The sequence below is a fragment of the Halichoerus grypus genome, chromosome 3 (assembly GCF_964656455.1).
Source record: "Halichoerus grypus chromosome 3, mHalGry1.hap1.1, whole genome shotgun sequence".
Lineage (NCBI taxonomy): Eukaryota > Metazoa > Chordata > Mammalia > Carnivora > Phocidae > Halichoerus > Halichoerus grypus.
Window position 1 is genome coordinate 100,548,109 of NC_135714.1, and position 18,060 is coordinate 100,566,168.

Here is an 18,060-nt window from a genome sequence, read left to right on the forward strand (position 1 = left end):
TTAAATTCCTTTTACGATTACACACAAACTAAAATTCACTAATTCTGACAGAATAAATAGGTAGCAATTAGTCAACTACTTACCCAATCTGTGTTAATTTCTATAGCGTCAACCTAAAGATGAGAGTTTCCAGCTGAAGCCTGCAGGTGAGCTGAGGTAAAATGGAACCTGGGTCACCCCAACCCCTTCTTCTTATAGCTAATTGGAAAACGTAGGCCCTAAATTCAGATTATTAATTTGAACAGATTGATTCAGGGCATAACACAATCCTCCAAGAACAAGGATGACAGGGATGAAACAAGGTTGTTAATGCAGGAGCTATTTCTTTTTAGTTGTTTCCTTCTAGAAAAAAAAATGTAAACTTTTCCAATATTAACAGTGATCATAAATATACCCAAATATTTACTATGGGAATGTTCTCATAGTCGTTTTCTAAAAACTGTGGCAAAAACTTGTACGCGGCCACAGCATGAAGTGCTGCTCGTGACTGCTAGGGACAGAATTGTGTCCCCTCCCCCACTGCTCCCCACAGTCTTACCGTGAAGCCCTCTCTGCCAATATGACCATGTTTGGAGAGAGAGCTTTTAAGCGGTAACTAAGTGTAAATGGGGCCATCAGGGTAAGGGCTTAGTCCAGTAGGATCGGTGCCCTTGTAAGAAGAGGGAGAGAGAGCTCTGTGTGTGTGTGTGTACATGCAGGCGCTGAGGAAACCCCACAGGGCATAGGCCAGAGGGCAGCCATCTGCAAGCAGAAAGACAGCTCTCGTGGGAACCTGACCCTGATGGTGTCCCGAACTTGGACTTCCAAAAATCTGTGTTCTCTCTCTGTCAAGGGCCTTGGTTTTAGAAACCAAATTCAAGTGCCTGAGATCACTTACATTTTCTAATATTCCTAATGGATGTAAAAAGTATATAAGATAATCTTTCAGGAGCTGAGTCTCTTAAAGAGAACATTATTAAATACATTGATGTAGATTTTGTCACATCATAAAAACCCTTGCGTAGACACAAAGACCTATCTCAGAAGCAATATGTGAAGAGGAAAAATGTTGCACTTCTTTTGTAATAGTGAACCAATCAAAATAAAAAATTCAGCTCTTAAAAGGATGCAGTTCTCTCATGGAGAAAGAACACTGCCTTTATATAAAATCTTTTCAGCAGAACACCGTAGGTTCCGTAAAACCCGCTGCGAGGTAAGCAGTATCCAGGACAATAAACGGCTCTAGTAGGAAAAGAAAGGTCTTCTCCTCTCCCTAAGTGCGATAATAATTACAAAGATGAAAACAAAGTGAAGGACAACCTGTTCCCCTTATAAATCGAATGTGAGTGGTCTGCAAGGTCCCAAGGAGCAGGAAAGGAGTTTGCTGTTTGTTAGCGTGTCTCGGGCTGAGCATGGAAGAGTAGGTGTGGCATGGTGTGGCAGGAAGAGTGTGGCCTTGGGATGAAGGCAGGCCTGGCTTGGAGTCTCTCCCACCATTTCCCTGTGGATGACAGGTCCATTCCTGAGACTTCCTCCATCCCCATTTTCATTTCTGCAGCCGGTGGATGATAACAATACTGGCCTTGGAGGGCTGTGGGGAAATCACACGAGGAATCTGTAATGCTCCTCGTGTGGTCCCCAGCATGCGTCCCACACATTTTAGTCTCCTGTACTCACCTTGGTTAAATAAAGAGAATGGTAACTACTCTGCTTTTTTAAAAATAATGATGTGGCCCTCTATCGGGAGGAGCAGAGTGCGTCACATGGACCTCATGTCAGGACCTGGACAGTCTTTTTCTCTCTGTCCTCCTCATGACATCACCACCTCCAAGGCTACATCTGTAGGCAATATCACTCATCTCAAATATATTTTACTATTTCTGTCTTTGCCTCTGGTTTTTTTTTTTTTTTCTTTTTTTTTGGACAGCTACACTACCGTCATTTCTCAGTTCACTAAGCATTCTGACCTATTTCTTACCAGATACCAAGCAGATTGGAGTTGTTTACTCACCGTAAAGGAAAGGTTGATTTCAATAATGAAAGAGAATCTAGGTGTTCATGGAATGTTGTATGAAATTCAGAAAAATAGAAAGAATAGAAACAGCAGCACCACACGTAGAATAAAAGCCTGTACTTTGAAAGAAACGGACCTAATTTCAAATGTAGACTCTACTCATCACTAATATGGTGACCTGGGCAAAACCTTCAGACCTCTGATTTTCAGAGTTCTCCTCTAAAATAAAAATAATCCCATCTCACAGCGTAGTTGTAAGGTTGGAGAAGATTACATACATGAAGTTCTTAGCATAACATCTGTCATGTAGTAAGCCCCTGATAAATTATCATTAATGTCACTCAGATTGAGTATAGCATTTTGCCACATTAGTACTTGCATGTCTTACTAATGGCATGGCATAACTGGGAGCTGGTGAGGGCAGCAAAATAAAGGGGGGTAGTTTTTTTTCTGGTGACTAAAAAGCTTCTTGGTATTTGGTTTGTTGGAATAGTCTTTGTCTTTCATGATGTTTTGTGAATAATGAAAACAGAGACAGAGCAAGTAAACAGCTGACCTCCCACCCACCTGCTTTTGGACACTTATTGAGCAATCATCAGGTTCCAGGCTGGATATCAGCTGCATTTGTGTTCAGGGTTGAGAGGAAAGTACACGCAGTTAGTTCTGTCTCCAGCATATATTCCAAATCTGTCTGCTGCCTCCTTCCTTTTTACTGCACTCCTATCCTGGAGCCCTTGAGAGCAGCCATCAGGACTACTGCCTCCCCTAACCAGTCTCCCTGCTCCCACTCTTGCTTAAGCATCCATCCATTACCTAGCAACAGTCAGAAAAATTTGCTAGAGCTATAAATCAGATTCGGTCAGTCCTAGTTAAAAATGCCATGGCAAAATGTGTCCACTTTCACTATGGCCTGTGCAGACCGTGTGTGACTGGACCCTGAGCGCAGTATCACATCTGATCGCATGCCCCATGCTTCGGCTCCCATCAAACCAGCCTTCCTGAGCCCCTCCCCCCAGGGGTCAGGTTGCACCCACGTAGCCTGCCGGTCCCTCAGCCTAGAAGGTTCAGGCACCTCGTCTAGGAACGTGGCTGCTTCTCATCCCATAGATCTAGTTTCAGTGCTGCCACCTCAGAGAGGCCCTCCTGGACTACCCCTCTCTCAAACGTTCCCATCATCTCCACACAGCCCCCTGTCTACCTTCTATCAGAAGCACTAATCACAATCTATAATTACCCCTCTTATTTTTATCATTTGTCTGTAAGTTCCAGGCAAGAGAGACACTGCTTGTCACATTCTCTATTGTATTCTCTGCAGGCAGGGGAGGGGGGGGTATGGCACAAAACAAGACCTCCATAAGTACTTGTTGAATGAATGAAGGATCAAAACATGGGCAAAAACAAAAGAAAAAAAATGTCATGTCTTCTTATGGTAAGGGTTAATGGAAATGTAACTTCGTGATCATCACGAGGGCACGTTGCTTAGTATACATACTTGGTATCGGACACCAGCAAGAAATCGCTGAACAAGAAGAGGTGCCGCTTCTGCCTCCTCCAGCCTCTCTTGAGCTCGACGGGGCCGTGGATAAGCAGGGTAGGGGCGGCACCCTCAGATGATGTAGTGCTTTTGCTGCGGGCGTCCACCTCAACAGAAGAGCTCTTCCTGCAACCCACCAAACACCACGGAGCAGCTAGTTACTAGTCAAATATACAATAGAGTTGTATGCTAAATGTCAAGGTTCGCACAACACTAAAATTCAGTCTCAACCCCGAAAGCAGAGCTCCAGAGCTCACATTCAGGGATCGCTGAGTTATAGAAAGCTATTGAAAGAGATGAGGTCGGACGTCTGGGTGGCTCAGTCGGTTAAGCGTCTGCCTTCAGCTCAGGTCATGATCCCAGGGTCCTGGGATCGAGCCCCACGTCGGGCTCCCTGCTCAGCGGGGAGCCTGCTTCTCCCTCTGCCTCTACCCCTCCACCCTGTTTGTGCTCTCTCTCTCTCTCTCTCACATGCTCTCTTTCTCAAATAAATAAACACAATATTTTGAAAAAAGAGAGAGAGATGAGGTCACTTGGTGAACTGATACCGATGGAGAACAGTTTCAAGGACAAAGCCCTTGGGCATGCCAACACTCAGACGTGGGGTGGAGAAAGCAGCAAAGCTAATCATGAGCTGTTAGGAAGGGGAGAATCAAGAGGTAGAGTGTATTACAAGAAGGCAAACAACAACAAACAGGACAATTTGTGGCCTAATATAAAACAAAATGATATGGTGTGTGTGTGAAGAATTAATTACAATTTGCTTTCATGTTAAGATAAAAATGAAGACAACTGAAGATTCTGGAAATTTACTTATCTAAATCTATCTAAATCTTATCTAAATCAATATTCAAACTTGGGGGAAAAATTCTCAAAGATCGGCGAAAATACTGGAAACATCAAAAAGTTTCTAAACACAAGAGTTTAGCTGTTACTTGGCTGAGCTCTGACTGAGCTCTGATAGGACTTTCTGGTCGTCATAGGTAAAACAACTAAATTGAACAGAATGCAAAAGTTCTTTCATAAATAGGACAGATATTTTCATAGACCTGGGAAAATTCTCTCTCGTGGAGCCAAGAAAGTGTCTCCTCCGAGAAAGTAAGCCCTGCTCTCTTCAGCTCAGCGGCACTGAATCTTACGAACCTGAGTAGCTTTTCATGAAGCTGGTGCTGAAGTTACTCATTAGTTTACATGTATTAGAAGAAACAAAAGAGAACAACACTCCCTGTTACTGTCAGTCTGTTTTGAGGCTCAAAAAGAGTATATCAAAAGACTACCTTCCGCGGTGAAGCCTTGAACGAGCACCTATAAGTTCAGCATGTTTTCTGAATGACGTGAACATCCTTTTGTCTTCAGTTCTCAGGACTGAAAATCAAGTGAGTCTACAGCACTAGGCAGAGTACTGTAAAATGCTTGAAGCCTGAGGATTCCACAGTAACCTGGGATCACTACCATTATGATGTCACGGATCTAAGGCTCATGCCATAACTGCCAAACTGACATACTTGTTTCCCTGATTTGGCCTGCACGTTTTGATTTTTTAAAAGTAATCTTTTTTTTTTATTTTGAGATAACTATAGATTCATATGTATCTGTAAGAAATAATACAGAGAGATTACATCAATTTTCTACAGATAGAGACTTCCAGACACTTCCATCACCACAAGGATCCTTCCTATTACCCTTTTACAACCACACACACTTCCTTCCACCTCCCCCACCTCTTTAATCCCTGGCAATCACGAATCTGTTCTCCATGTGTATAATTTTGACATTTCAAGAACGGTATACAGAGGGGATCATATAGTATGTAACATTTTTGTGATTTGCTTTTTTCCACTCAACATAACGGGAGAGTCATCCGGATTGCCACAGGTGCTCACAGTCCATTTCTCTGTGTCTCTTAGTAGTATGCCAGGATACGGCTGTATCACAGTTTGCTTCACCACCTGCTGAAGGAATTCTGGATTGTCTGCAGGCTTGGGCTTCCACTAATAAAGCTGCTGTAAACATCTGTGTACAGGTTTTTGTGTCAGCGTCGGTCTTCTCTTCTCTGGGCTAAATGCCCAGGAGTCCAATTGCCAGGTCCTAGGGTAGCTGCTCTGTTTTGTTTTTTAAGAAACTGTCTAACTGTTTTCCAGAATGGCTCTGCCATTTCACATTCTCACCAGTACTGCGGGAGTGATTCAGTTTCCCCACAGCCACACTAGCATTGGGTGTTGTCATTTTTTATTTTAGCTGTTCTGATAGCTGTGTCGTGATATCTCACTGTGGATTTAACGTGCATTTCCCCAATGGTTAGTGATGCTAAACATCTATTTGCCATGTGGACATCTTCTTCAGTGTGACGGAACCTACAGTAGTCTGTTAAAAACATTTTCCGTGGAGACGGTGTTCCCTGTCCACTGGAAAACTGACCGTTTTACAGATGAGGAGGTGCTTCACGGACAGGTTAGACGCTTTCAACCCAAGCGGCTGCGACGTAACGTGAAGGATTCAAATCCAGCTGACTCAGGAGGTCACTCAACTTCCTGTGAGGGCCCCCCACTCTTCTCACACGGACAGTGTCTTTCCTTTGACAACAGTGGAGGACTGAAATTTGATCCTACTAACAAAGTTCGTGGTTTCCCTTATAGGCACCTCTAACAGGTATGTGAATCCCTCTCTTTTATTCCCCACTCGACTCTATGGACCTCAAGGAAAGAGTCTATGTCTGATTTATCATTTTAATTCTCACAAACATTGGCACATTGGAGGAATTCAAAAATTCTCTTGAATGGGTGAATGAAATAGTTTTCTGGCATGGATGGATGGGGAAAAGGCATGACCTAAACTAGTCTCTCTCTCATTTACTTCATTCATTCAACAGATAGTGTTTGAACCTGTACTAGGAGAAAGACACTTGCTAGGTCTGGGCAACAGAGAGCCAGGCCCCACTCTCACAAAACCAGGATTTAAATGGGGGGGTGCGGGGGCAGAAATTAAACAAAGAGCGTCATCAATAACTGTGTAACACCAGACTCTGGAAAGTACTGCAGAGAAAAATTAAAGAGTGAGATGAGAAATTAAAAGAGGGACCTGACACCTGATTTCAGTTGTGAAGAAGTCTCCTTTGAAGAGCTCCTTTAAAATGAGCTTTAAAGAATAATTAGGGATTGATTAGAGAGAGGAGAGAAAAGAGGAAGGCAGAGGGAAGGGACAAGAAGAGAAGTGTATTGGAAGGGAAGATACATTTTTCAGCTGAAGGGACAGAATGCGAATATGTGACGTTTCAGAGACATGGAAGAGTTTGCTAGATTGCAGACACAGGCAGAAGGTACAGGAGCATGAAATATGCCTGAAAAAGTAAGTAGAGGCAAGAGCACAAGTCCTGGTAGACCTCTTAGACTTTACTGAGGCCTCTCATCTGAAAACCAAACTAGCACAGAAGTGACATGTAGATAGTGGCCTTCAGACTTTTCACCACTTTTATTTTTTTTAAGATTTTATTTATTTATTTGGGGGGGGCGGGTAGCAGAGGGAGAGGGACAAGCACAAACAGTGCTGAGAGTGGAGCCTGACCTGGGGCTCGATCTCACAGCCCTGAGATCATGACCTGAACCAAGATCATGACCTGAGCCGAGATCAAGAGTCAGAAGCTTAACCGACTGAGCCACCCAGATGCCCCTTCTCACCACTTTTAAAGGGACAAGTGCTAGTCTGGACACGTTTGATTGTATTAGAACCATGGAGGCTCATTGGGCAACACTTTCTGGCCTCCCATCAAGCATCTGTCAAAATTTATTTAAGGTAAAAATGTAGGCAAACTTATCTCTGCACCTTCCCCAATTCCCGGATTATGTCCCATTTCTCTGCCTCTCCCTTCAGAGAAGTTCGAGATTTAGAGACCAGGAAAACTCTCCTTCTAGAATCTAGTATCTGCTTATCAATACTGATATGCATCAGTCTCACTTGGGGGAGTTTTCAGGCACTCCCTCTGTAACCCCCAGAGGTTCTGATTCATCAGATCCAGAAAACCTGTATTTTAAAAAAATTTTTGAGTGATTCTTGTATGTAACCAGGATTGTGAGTTACTAGTCTTCAGGAATTAATTGAGAAAGATGTAGTGTTCTGATTCTATCTTCCCCTTGTAGTAAAGCCAAGGAGAGAAAAGTTTTCTCAGAAAGATAAAGGGAGCTTTCCTTAGTCATGTAATAGTTACATTTACAGTAATAGCTAAAGCTTAATTTCTTCTAAAATACCATTGCTATTTATTTTAATTTGGTGAATGAGCTCTAAATAGAATAACAGTGATAGGGTTTGTTTTCATCTATTTCATTGAACACTTAACTTTTCACCCTAAATATCAAATAGAAGAGACAGTATAAGGTGATCCTATGCCCATAATACCAATGTTTTTAAGCATGTTGCAAAGACAAGACTATTTTTTAAAAAAAGGTTTTTTGAAGATTTTATTTATTTGAGAGAGAAGTGAGAGAGAGAGAGAGAGCATGAGCGGGGAGGGGGTTGGGGGGGAGGGGGAGAAGCAGACTCCCCTAGGAGCAGGGAGCCCGATGTGGGGCTCGATCCCAGGACCCTGAGATCACGACCTGAGCCGAAGGCAGATGCTTAACTGAATGGGCCATGCAGGTGCCCCTAGACTATTTTCTTAATTCAATTTCTTTCTTTGAATTTTTTAATATTTATTTTATTTCAATTCCAGTATAATTAACAGTGTTATATTAGTTTCAGGTGTACGATATAGTGATTCGATAATTCTATACATTACTCAGTGCTCATCATGATAAGTGTACTCTTAATCCCCATCACCTACCATCCAGCCCCCCACCCACCTTCCTTCTGATAACCATCAGTTTGTTTTCTATAGCTAAGAGTCTGTCTTTTGGTTTATCTCTTTTTTATTTGTTTTGTTTCTTAAATTCCACATATAAGTGAAATCATATGGTATTTGTCTTTCTCTGACTTATTTCACTTAGCATTATACCCTCTAAATCCATCCATGTTGTTGCAAATGGCAAGATTTCATTCTTTTTTATTGCTGAATAATATTCCATTGTGTGTGTGTCTGTGTGTGTGTGTGTGTGTGTGTATATATATATATATATATATATATATATATATATATATATACCACATCTTCTTCATCCATTCATCTATCAGTGGACACACTTGGGCTTGCTCCATAATTTGGCTACTGTAAATAATGTTGCAACAAACATAGGGGTGCATATATCTTTTTAAATTAGTGTTTTTCTTTTTTTAAAGATTTTATTTATTTATTTATTTATTTATTTATTTATTTATTTGAGAAAGAGAGAGGGTGAGCAGACAGGTGGGGGCAGGGGCAGAGGAAGAGGGAGAGGGAATCTCAAGCAGACTCTGTGCTGAGCGCAGAACCCAATGTGAGGGTCGATCCCACGATCCCGAGATTATGACCTGAGCTGAAACCATGAGCTAGATGCTTAACCGACTGAGCCACCCAGACACCCCACAAATTAGTGCTTTTCTATTTTGGGGGTAAATACTCAGTTGTGGATCATATAGCAATTCTAGTTTTCATTTTTTGAGGAACCTCCATATTGTTTTCCACAGGGGCTGCACCAGTTTGCATTCCCACCAACAGTGCACAAGAGTCCCTTTTTCTCCACAATCTTGCCAAAACCTGTTGTTTCTTGTGTTGTTGATTTTAGCCATTTGGACAGGTATGAGGTGATAGCTCACTGTGGTTTTCGTTTGCATTTCCCTGATGATGAGTGATTTGAGCGTCTTTTCGTGTGTCTGTTGGCCATCTGTGTCTTCTTTGGAGAAATGTCTGTTGATGTCTTCCGCCTATTTTTAAATTGGATCATTTGGTTTTTTGGTGTTGAGTTGTATAAGTTCTTTATATATTTTGGATACTAACCTTTTCTATCATTTGCAAATATCTTCTCCCATTCAGTAACTTGTCCTCTAGTTTTATCGGTGGTTTTCTTTGCTGTGCAGAAGCCTTTCATTTTGATGTAGTCCCAATAATTTATTTTTGCTGTTGTCTCCCTTGCCTCAGGGGACATATCTAGAAAGATGTTGTTGCAACCAGTGTCTGAGAAAGTACTGTCTGTGCTCTCTTCGAGGACTTTTTTGGTTTCAAGTCTCACATTTAGGTCTTTAATCCATTTTGAATTTTATTTTTGTGTGTAGTGTAAGAGAGTGGTCCAGTTTCATTCTTTTGGATGTACCTGTCCAGTTTTCCCAACACCAGTTTTTGAAGAGACTATCTTTTTCCCATTGTATATTCTTGCCTCCCTGCTTGTACATAAAATCATGGGTTTATTTCTGGATTCTCTCTTCTGTTCCGTTGATCTATTGTCTACTTTTCCGTCAGTACCATACTGTTTTGATTATTACAGCTTTGTGATATATCTTGAAATCTGGGATTGTGATACCTCCAATTTTGTTCTTTTTCAAGATTGCTTTGGCTATTTGGGGCCTTTTGTGGTACCATACATATTTTAGAATTATTTGTTCTAGTTCTGTGAAAAATGCTATTGGTGTTTTGATAGGGATTGCATTAAATCTGTAGATCATTTTGGGTATGGGACATTTTAAAATATTTGTTCTTCCATCAATAAGCATAGAATATTTTTCCATTCATGTTGTCTTCAATTTTTTTTCATCAGTGTTTTATAGTTTTCAGAATATAGGTCTTTCACTTCCTTGTTTAAGTTTATTCCTAAGTAGTTTGTTATTTTTGGTATAATTGTGAATGGGACTGTTTCTTAATTTCTTTTTCTGCTTCTTCATTATTAGTGTATAAAAATGCAGATTTCTGTATATTGATTTTGTATCCTGTGATTTTCCTGAACTCATTTATCAGTTCTAGTCTATTTTTGGTGGAGACTTGAGGGTTTTCTGTATATATAGTATCATGTCACCTGCAAATAGTGAAAGTCTTACTTCTTCCTTACCCATTTGGATGCCATTTATTTCTTTGTCTTGTCTTATTCCTGGGGCTAGGACTTCCAGTGCTATGTTGAATACAAGTAGTGAGAATGGACATCCCTGTCTTGCTCTTGATCTTGGGGAAAAGCTTTTAGTTTTTCACCATTGAGTATGATTTTAGCTGTAGGTTTTTATATGGTCTTTATTACATTGAAATATGTTCCCTCTAAACCTACTTCGTTGAGAGTTTTTATCATGAATGGATATTGTACTTTGTCAAATGCTTTTCTGCATCTATTAAAATAATCATGTGCTTTTTATCCTTTCTCTTGTTGATGTGATGTATGATGTTAATTGATTTGTGAATATTGAATCACGTTTGCATCCTAGGAATAAATCCCACTTGATCACCGTGAATGATTTTTTAATGTATTGTTGGATTTGGTTGGCTATTATTTTGTTGAGGATTTTTGCATCTGTGTTCATCAGAGATATTGGCCTGTAGTTCTCTCTTTTTTTAAAAAGATTTTATTTATTTGCGATAGAGCAAGAGTGAGAGAGAGAGAGAGAGCACAAGCAGGGGGAGTGGGAGAGGGAGAAGCAGGCTCCCCGCCGAGCCAGGAGCCCGATGGGGGACTCGATCCCAGGACTCTGGGATCATGACCAGAGCTGAAGGCAGACGCTTAACTGACTGAGCCACCCAGGCGTCCTCTTTTTTTTTTTTTTTTTTTTTAAATGTCTTTACCTGGTTTTGGTATCAGGGTAATGCTGGCCTCACAGAATGAATTTGTGAATTTGGAAGCTTTCCTTCTAACTCTTCTTTAAATGTTCGGTAAAATTCACCTGTGAAGCCATCTGCTCCTGGACTTTTGTTTGTTGGGAGTTTTCTGAATGCTGATTCAATTTCATTCCTGGTAATCAGTCTGTTCAAGTTTTCTATTTCGTCCCGATTCAGTTTTGGGAGGTTATATGTTTCCAGGGATTTATCATTTCTTCTAGGTTGTTCAATTTGTTTGCATACAATTTTTCATAATATTCTCTTATAATCCTTCATATTTCTGTGGCGTTGGTTGTCCTTTCTCCTCTTTCCCTTCTGATTTTGTTTATTTGAGTCCTCTCTCTCTCTCTCTCTCTCTTTTATGAGTCTGGCTAAAGGTTTATCTATTTGGTTGATCTTTTCAAAGAACCAGCTCCTGGTTTCATTGATCTGCTCTATTGGGTTTTTTTTTAGGTTCTATTTCATTTATTTCTGCTCTAATCTTTATTATTTTCTTCCTTCCTATTTAGGTTTTGGGTTTTGTTTGTTCTTTTTCTAGCTTCTGTAGGTGTAAGTTTAGGTTGTTTCTTCAATATTTTTCTTACTTCTTGAGGTAGGCCTTGATTGCTATAAACTTCCCTCATAGAACAGCTTTTGCTGGATTCCAAAGTTTTTGGACCATTGTGTTTTCATTTTCATTTGTCTCCATGTATTTTTTAATTTCTTCTCTGATTTATTCCCTTAAAATTTTAAATCTTTGATTAAATGTGTATATTGGAAAACATTATGCAGTGTCAAGAGCATGAGCTCTGGAATCCAATTACCTAGTTTTAATCCTTCCTTATGATTTACTACCTACATGACACTGGGTAAACCTGTTATACTTCTAAAGCCTCAATGTCCTTATCTGTAAAATCAAAATGATGATGAAAGCATCTGCTTCATAGGGTTGTTGTGAGAATTAAATGAGATCATACTGCAGAAATGTTAGTATGGTACCTAACAGATTAATCCTTCAAATAATTTAGTTATGCTTATAGGAGACAATGAGGCTTTTTATTCAAAATAGCAACAATATAATGGGTATTCTCCCATGACCAAAGACAGGGACAGAGAACAGGTAGTAATGCCAACTGAGTAACTACAAATTGCCAAGTTCTTTGCCAGGCAGTTTATGGACATCATCTCATTTCCTTGCAGCAGATTTGTGAGGTAAGAATCATTATTTCCATTTTATAGATGGAGAAACTGAAGCTCAATAAAGTTAAGTAACTGAGATACCAAATAATCTGCAGAGTCAAGTTTGTCTAATTTCAAAGTCATATAGTTTTTCCTCACCTAAACAATGTTTTCCTTCTGGAGGAGGAAAGAAAATATATTTTAAGCCGCATCCCATTTAGGTTGGCTCCCAAATTATTTAACTGACACACATGTGAGTGTTTTCATCAGCTGTCAGTGTTTGCCTATGGTGCCCCTATGCCACTCAGTCTCTCCTCCCTGAAATGGCTGGTTGAGGAACACTTAGCCACTGCTGGTACCATGTCCTAACTGTCAGTCAGGAAGTTTGCATCAGCTCCCAAGATGGACAGGAGACTCCTGTTACTTTACGGAGCCAGATCTGAGGTTTTAGACAGGCGGGGAGGAGGAGGAGTCGGGACTGGGAAAGTCTAATGATTCCCCTCCTGATGTCTAGTGGTTCACATCTCTAAGATAGATACCAGGCTGTGAATTGTGCCTCCTCAGCTGATCCCCATTCTGGATCAGTATCCCTATGAGTAATTTCTCTCCTGATTCTGGCACTCTGGACTTTCTACTACCACTGACGGATTTTTATCTCTATAGAGGGAAAAAAGGGATGCCCAGGCCTTGGCTGTGAGTGCTCACTCCACTACCCTTTGCTGCCCTCTACTGACCATACCTGGAAATTACATTTAACCTTTCAGGCCCTTGGCCCAAATAGATACTACAGTGGGTGAAACCAGGCACACAAAATTTGAGGTGCACCAAAAAACTAAGTAAATAAGATATGATATTTTAATTTTAATGTAATATTTTAAAAAGTCAATTTTCAAAAAATACATGGTGAACAAAATACCTAAATGTGCCCTAAAATAGTACTACTAGCTTACTACTAGCTTACTTACTAGCTTAGTACTACTGCTTCAGCCATACCAGATTTCTTGCTCTTCCTTTAACTTGTTGCTGCTTCAGAGATTCAGATTTGCTATTCCTTCTGCTTGGAATATACTTTGCCCAGGTCTTCACATAGATTGTCATCTCTCATTCTTTAAGTCTGTATTCAAAGGTTGCCACCCCAAAAAGTCTTTCTTAATGAAACCAGAAGCTGTTTTTGTTTTTTTTTAAAGATCAACAAAATTATCAATTTTGTTGATAGACTTTTAACCAAATTCATCAAAAGAGAGAGAGGACTCAAATAAACAAGATCAGAATGAAAGTGGAGAAATAACAACCAACACCACAGAAATACAAAGGATTATAAGAATATTATGAGAAATGACATACCAATATATTAGACAACCTAGAAGAAATGGATAAATTTCTAGAAACATATAACCTCCCAAACTGAATCAGGAAGAAATGGAAAATTTGAATAGACTGATTACCAGCAATGAAATTGAATCAGTAACCAAAAAACTCCCAACAAACGAACGTTCAGGGCCAGATGGCTTCACAGGCAAATCCTAACAAACATTTAAAGAGTTAATACCTATGCTTCTCAAACTGTTCCAAAAAATAGAGGAAGAAAAGCTTCCAAATTCACTCGATGAAGCCAGTATTACCCTGATACCAAAACCAGATAAAGACACTACCAAAAATACAAAGAGAGCTACAAGCCAGTATCTCTGATGAACATAGATGCAAAGATCCTCAACAAAATATTAGCAAACAGAATCTAACAATGCATTAAACAAATCATTCACCACGATCAAATAGGCTTTATTCCTGGGATGCAAGGGTGGTTTAATATTCACAAATCAGTCAACATCATACATCACATCAACAAAGGAAGGATAAATCCCATGCAATAATTTCAACTGATGCAGACAAAGTGTGGGACAAAGTACAACAGCCGTTCAGGATAAAAACCCTCAACAAGTAGGTCTAGAGGGCACATACCCCTCTTCTCTCACAGTTTGAGGATTTCTTTAGTGGATTACTTGGATTTCTTTCTCTTTATTTTTTGCATATATATTACCAGATTTTGATTTGCGGTTACCATTAGGTTTACACGTAACATCTATACACATAATGCAGTCTTTATTAAGTTGATGGTTCCCCTTAAGTTTGAACTCATTCTCAAAGCACTAAATTTTTACTCCTCTCTCCCCACATTTTAGGTGTATGGTGACGTACTTTACATCCTTGTATTTTGTGACTCCTTTGACTAGTTTTTGTAGATATACTTGATTGTACTGCTTTTGTGCTTCTTATTCCTGCTTATGGTCTTTTCTTTTCACTCAAAGAATCTCCTTTAACGTTCCTTGTAAGGCTGGTTTAGCTGTGCTGAAGTTCTTTAACTTTTTTTGTCTGGGAAACTATTTATCTCTCCATTTATTCTGAATGATAGCCTTGCTGAATAGAATATTTAGTTGCAGGTTCTTTTCTTTCAGCACTTTGAATATATCATGTCACTCCCTTCCGGCCTGCAAAGTTTTTGCTGAAAATCAGCGGATGGCCTTATGGGGTTTCCCTTGTACGCAACTATTTTCTTTTCTCTTGCTGCTTCCAAAATTCTCTTTCCCACTCCTTTTTGCCATTTAAATTGCTGTGTGTCTTGGGGTGGACCTCCTTGGGTTGATTTTGTTGGGGGCCCTCTGTTCCTCTTAAATCTGGATTTCTGTTTCCTTCCCCAGATTTGGGAAGTTTTCAGCTGTTATATCTTTAAATACATTTTCTGCCCCCTCTTCTCTTTCTTCTGGGATCCTTATTATGCAATGTTATTATGCTTGATGGTGTTGTTGAGTTCCCTAAGTCTAGTTTCATTTTTTATTATTATTCTTTCTCCCTCTTTGTTCAGCTTGATTGCTTTCTGTTACTCTCCCCTCCAGGTCCCTGACTCATTCTTCTGCTTCCTCTAGTGTGCTTCCTCTTTTCCATCCAGTGTACTTTTAATTTCAGTTATTGAGTTTTTCATCTCTGATCGGTTCTTTTTTATGTTCTCTATCTCTTTGTTGAGAGTCTCATGGAGGTTCTCCACTCTTTTCTCACATTTAGTGAGTATCTCTATGACTATTACTTTAAATTCTCTATCAGGCATTTTACTTATCTCCATCTCATGTAGCTCTCTTGCTGTGATTTTGTGCTGTTCTTTTATTTGGGACATATTCCTCTATCTCTTTATTTTGTCTAATTCTCTGTTTCTTTTTTTTTTTTTTTTTTTTTTTTAAGATTTTTTATTTATTTATTTGACAGAGAGAGAGATAGCGAGAGCAGGAACGCAAGCAGGGGGAGTGGGAGAGGGAGAAGCAGGCTTCCCGCAGAGCAGGGAGCCCGATGTGGGACTCGATCCCAGGACCCTGGGATCATGACCTGAGCCGAAGGCAGACGCTTAACGACTGAGCCACCCAGGCGCCCTAATTCTCTGTTTCTTTGAGTTAGGAAAGTCAGCTACCTATCCTGCTCGTGAAGGTAGTGGCCTTATGAAGAAGAGCTCCTGCTGTGCCCTGCAGTGCAATGTCCCCTGTTGCCCAGAACCTGATGCTTCAGAGGCGTCTCCTATGTGTGTTGTATGTGCCCTACTGTTGTGGCTGACCTGTGTTTGTCTTTAGTCCAGTCATCTGCAATGGCTCTCTTTGTCTGTTGTGGGCAGGGTTTGGTCTCTGCGCCGTTAATAGGCCAGTCTGAGGCCCTCCTGGGCTTGAGTTTACTCAGATCAGCAGTTTGCCAGAGCTTCAGTCTCACTGAACTGCAGGGCACTTTCCCTGTGTGGTCCCCTGAGGAGCTTTTGTTGGGGGGTGGGGCCTGCAGTCAGACCATATGTCTGCCCCCAGCCCACTGCTGGGGCTGCAGACAAACTGGTGTATGTGGTTTTCTTGCCCTCTCCCCGGGGCAGGAGTCACTGTGGAGTGGTGCTGGCCCCTGTTAGGGCTGCTTGCACACTGCCAGGCTTGTGATGCGCCTTTGGGTGGACTCTTGCTGAGGGTGTGTTGAAGTGGGCAGGTCCGCAGGAGAATGCAGGGGTGAGGCATACAGTGTTAGCAAGCTAAGTGAAGAGTATTCATGCTGGATCCTGCAGTTGTCCAGATATTTAGACTGGGGGGCGGGGGAGGGAAATTGCACCCACCAGCTCTTTTGTTCTTGGAGAAATCTCCTAAAGATCCCTATACCCCCAGCACAAGTTGCAAGATCAGGAAATCAGTCTCCTTCCAGGTGTCTTTCAAACTGCTGCTTCTGTGCTGTATTTTGAGTCCATTCCTTGAAGCGTCATTAGAGTTCCTGGCACGATCCTTTTCATGAGGCTCTGAAACTGTCCTTCCTTATAGAAGACAGTGTTTGGCCTCTCTGCCTAATGTCAGAGTTTTTGGGCAAGCAGGAAAGGAAATTTTTACCTGTGGAGGATAAGGATGAATGACTGTGGTTGATTGTATCAGTAACCAACAACATCAGAATGGAGGAAAGTAAAATCCTCTTTTTGGATAGAATACACAAATGTTACATAAGGATTACATCAGTTTCCCTTTAGGATAGTAACATATTATGTATGATATATGAGTGCTTTTCTATAAAGTATATAATCTCTGAACTACATTAAATTAATAACATTTTTACCAGAATGTAACAACCAATGAGGGTGAAACTTGTCTGATTTCACAATTCTTCCCTTGTAGCTTTTATGATACTATTGAGCTAATTATGCAAGATGGAATATTAAATAAAGATTATTTCTAGTAGTGTTTCCTTTGTAGGGTAAGAAAAAAAGAAAACAAAATAGTTTAAAAAGACATCTTGAATTTGCTTATTCACTTACCTTTGATTTTCCTGAATTCTGTGGCTGGCTTTGAGAAGAGTCAAAAGCATTAGCAGAGGAGATTGGTCACTTGATCTTTAACATGGATGCGTAAGTACCTGAGAACAATGAGTGGTTGTAGCTTGGTTTCTTGGCAATTGAAATGACAGCACAAGATTTATAAATGAACAGAAGCAGAAATTAGGGTAACTGTAAGCAATCTTAGCTGTCTCCGAAGTAAGGAACTTCTGGGTTTTATTTGTTTTAAGTAATTGGGAGAAAACACAGTAGCATAAGCACAGAAAGCTAATCTGGTGAGAAAGAATCCCACCTAACTTGGCAGATTACACAAAAGGTGTAAATTATATAATATAGAATATATATCAATCACACATTATATGTGTACATTGTACATTAAGTTACATATAAGTATAAAATTATGGTCTAATATATAATTGAATATGTCTTTCATATATATAAATCTAATATATATTTATGTATATATTAGATATATATCATTAGATCTTAAACTTCTTATATATTATTTACTTATATAATCTAATGTATAATTTATATATTATATGTAATATATATAAAATATATAATATACATTTAAAATACAATATAAATATACAATATACCTACAAATACAAATATACAATATAAGATATGTAATATATATTTAATATATGCATATTAATTATGTATAAATAAATAAAGATATATGATAAACTTATGTCATTAATATATATCTTATTATATATTAGAGTATATATCATATGTATTATAAATTACATATATATTGCATATATTAAATATTTATCATTAGAACTTAAACTTCTTCAGAAAATAATTCTACCTTAAGATATATTTTTCCTGATATTACTATA